This window comes from Apium graveolens, chromosome 2 (genome assembly GCF_009905375.1).
Source record: "Apium graveolens cultivar Ventura chromosome 2, ASM990537v1, whole genome shotgun sequence".
NCBI lineage: Eukaryota > Viridiplantae > Streptophyta > Magnoliopsida > Apiales > Apiaceae > Apium > Apium graveolens.
The window spans coordinates 286,272,854-286,276,713 of record NC_133648.1 but is presented as its reverse complement, the minus strand read 5'-3'; the positions used below and the strand labels follow the sequence as shown (position 1 = coordinate 286,276,713).

The following is a 3,860-nucleotide window of genomic DNA, read 5'->3' as shown; positions in this document are numbered from 1 at the left end:
CTAAGGTTAAGAACGAAAAGGCTATTAAATGAAGTATTTAATGAAGTTAGAATCCCATTTTTGTCATATATATTGATTCAACCATTCTTATTCTCTTAGTTATAATTGTTAGTTTAATTCTTAGTTATAAAACAATCCCAATTTGTTATCGTCTTAGTATTGAATAATAGCCATATCATTGTTGCATAAGTACATAAATTAATTAGTTAACCAAAGCCAGTCTCTGTGGGAACGAATCTGATCTATATCTTATACTACTTGTGAACGCGTTTACTTGCGTGTATTTTAGCGCGTGTTTAGCGACTAACAAGTTTTTGGCGCCGCTGCCTGGGACTACAGTGTTAATTTTTGTTTATGTGTTTGTCATCAGTGATCATTAAAGTTCATTGACTCGGACATTGTTACTTATTTGTTTCCTTGTCTTATTTCAAATACTCTAGCAAGCGTGTATGCATACGCGTTCGAGGTCTCGTATGGGAACTCTGGATAAAGCCGAGGAACAAGTTGTAGTGGTTCGAAGGGAAGTTTTTTAGGACAAAGACAAGGTAGAAGAAGAAGAGAAAGTAGAGGAACCAGTTTTAGTAGTGATGGGGGATCAAGCAGAAATTCCTAAGGCTTTAATGGACTATTCTCATCGTAAGATCAATGATATTCAGTCAAGCATCATCAGACTAGCCATTTCGGCTAACGCTTTTGAGATCAAGTCGAGCACGATACATATGATACAGAACTCGGTTCAGTTTGGGGGTCCTCCTACTGAAGACCCCAACATGCACATCAGGGATTTCATTGAGATCTGCGACACTTTCAAGTTCAATGGTGTGACTGCAGATGCTATCAATCTGCGACTCTTCCCATTCTCTTTGAGGGATAAAACAAAGTGCTGGTTACATTCTCTACCACCAGGGTCTATCACGACATAGGAGGATCTTGCTCAAAAGTTTCTCACTAAATTCTTTCCTATGGAGAAGACTGCTGCAATCAGGAATGCTCTTACTCAGTTTGCTCAGCAAACTGGTGAATCATTGTGTGAGGCTTGGGATCGATATAAGGAGATGCTAAGGAAGTGCCCACACAATGGCATGCATGATTGGATGATTATAAACTGTTTCTACATTGGATTGGGTGCTACTTCTTGACCCATGCTCGATACAACATCAGGAGGAACCTTGTGGGCTAAAATCTACAATGAAGCTTATGAATTGATTGAACTAATGACTGCTAATGAATACCAGAATCCTTCTCAGAGACTGACTCAGGAAAAAGTAGCAAGAATTCTGGAGTTGGATGCAACAACTGCTATAACTGCCCAATTTAAGGCTTTGACGATGAAGGTGGACACTTTGGCCAATTATGGAGTTAATCAAATCACTAGTGTCTGTGAGATTTGTGCTGGTTCCCATGAGACTGATCAGTATGCTATTTCTAGTGAATCAGCTCAGTTCGTGAGCAATTTCAGCGATCACAGCAACCTGTGCCAACCACTTATCATCCCAACAATCGCAATCATCCTAATTTCAGCTGGAGCAACCCTCAGAATGCGGTTCAACAGCCTTATCAGCAGTACCAGCTAAGCAGTACAACCACCCTGGTTTTCAGTAACAGCAATGGGGGCGGATCGAATCGGAGTTTCCTTAGGTAGCCACCGACCTACAGTTATCCTTAAACTTCCGTGCTTGGTGGAGAAGAAGTGAACAGAGGTACGCTCGCTTGCTGTCTTGTTCTCTGTCGCGAGCTGGGTACGCTTGCCAACTAGGTCAGATTGGAGCAACATTTTATGAGAACATATGCACCAAGGCAACAACTTCAGCTGCAATAAGCTAATGAAAAATCTGAATTAGAGGAGTTGAAGCTTATGTGCAAGAGTCAAGTTGTATCTATCAAGACCTTGGAAAATCATGTTAGGTCCCGAATTATCGTAGAAGGGGGGTTAAATACGATAATCACTAAATTAAAAATTCTTTCGAATCTTTAGCGGATATAGATTTAGTGCTCGGTTAGTGGTTTCGTGTTCTTAAGGAGAATAGTGTTTGGGAATATAAAACGAGGAACACAAGATATTCGGGGAAGTATATATTTGTATATAAATCCTCGAGGGTGTTGCTACAATCTAAGAACAATAAAGTTCCTAGATTCTACAAAAAATTATAAATCAAATCCTATACAATGATCTAGCTTTTGTTTGTACTAGGATTTAATTACCGTGTAACGATTATAGTGCCCCTATGAATATATAAGAGTTAAATCGGGCATTATAATGTTACTCCGGTGAGAAATTAAACGGATATTCAAGGTGCCGGAGCTTCTCTATAAATCTCTGCTTCTTATTTTATCAGCTCTCTTTTTGTTGGAGAAGAAGATAAACAGAACTGCTACTGATCTGCTGCAAAGTGTAGTCTTTATATCAATTCAATTATTTGGCTGAAATTGAACCACACAAAGAATTGATTGTACAATAAATTATAGCTGAGGTGGCGACCAGGTACTTTTTTGTGGCGACCAAGGAAGCACAGGAGGGACTAGATATGCTCTGTGGCGACAGGGGGATGGGGGGACATCCTGTGGCGACTAGTTATTATTACTAGTACATTGTTTACTTTACCAAAACACAAACAAACTTAATTACAACTTGTGTGGCGACCAGGGGGCAAACAAAAATGTCACCCCTAGTTTCTTTTTACTTTTATTCCTTTTTTTGTTTTGTTTTGATTTGATTTGATTTTTCCTTTTCCTTTTTTTTGTTTTTCCTTTTTCTATTTTCTATTTTCTTTTTCTTTTCTTTTGTATTTTCTTTTTCTTTTTCTTTTAGTTTAAATTGTAGCTAAATTAATTTATAAAATAAAATTAAATATAACTTATATAAATAAACTAATTTAAATTTATAAAATAAACTTATTTAAAGTTTATAAGATAAATCAATTTAAGTTTATTAAATAAATTATATTAAAGCCCTTTAAATAAATTTATTAAATTTACCAGTTAAACTTTGAGCTTTGCCAGTCCCCTGAGCTGTTTAGCTGTATACCCCACGCACCTCTTTTCATACTTTAACAGATAAATATTCAATCCAAGTACATTCCTCAAATTAACAATCCTTCTATAAATAATACCCATATTCCTTTCACGAGCTGTTGATGTCTAGTGCAACTGGTCTGGTTCACAGACGACTAACCCTGATTCAGGTCTTCGTATTATAGACTTGATTACATTGTTAAGCTTGCAACAACTTTATCGCTTCAGACGCTAACTGTTAATAAACAATTGTACTTTCACTGTAATCCTTTTTGGTACTTTAGAAAACATCTTCATTAACCTCTGTCTATATCTAGTCTTCAATTCTTCAGATTCCTATGCTTCGAACACTGTCTATCTTCAATCAATGCTAATACACTGAAATTTTCCGGTAGCAATTGTATACTGAATCTTCAACATTTCTGAAACCCTGAAAGTCTTTAATCTTTGTTCTTCACCGAGGCATGATCATATTAATGAACTTCTTTCAGTAACCTGTAAACAGACTTCAGGCCTTCTTCTAATATTCTGATTCTTTGTATTTGCCTTGTCTTCATTCAACCTGATTTCTTGTGTAGACGTAGTATTATTAACCTGTCTTGTTCTAGTGTTGTTATCGTGTTGAGTTATCACGTAACTGTTCATACAGCTACGCGGTCTCACCAACAATCTCCCCCTATTTGATTGTTAAACTTAACAAATAAATTAAATAGAGAGGATAATTCAACTAACAACTAGAAAAAGTAATGTACCAGGACTTGTAAATAATGCTACTGCTTTTCTGGATCAAATACTGCATTTCCAGATTTCTTGAGTAACTGAAATGAAATATGCTTGTTCCTTTGGCA

General features: G+C 36.6%; 1 non-coding gene across 1 annotated transcript; it reads right to left on the bottom strand.

The window, feature by feature from the left end:
- Positions 1-977: 977 nt before the first annotated feature.
- On the bottom strand, positions 978-1,084 carry LOC141710206 (small nucleolar RNA R71). The gene has a single exon (XR_012570738.1). It is a non-coding gene; the product is annotated as a small nucleolar RNA R71 (small nucleolar RNA).
- Between the last annotated feature and the right edge of the window lie 2,776 nt (positions 1,085-3,860).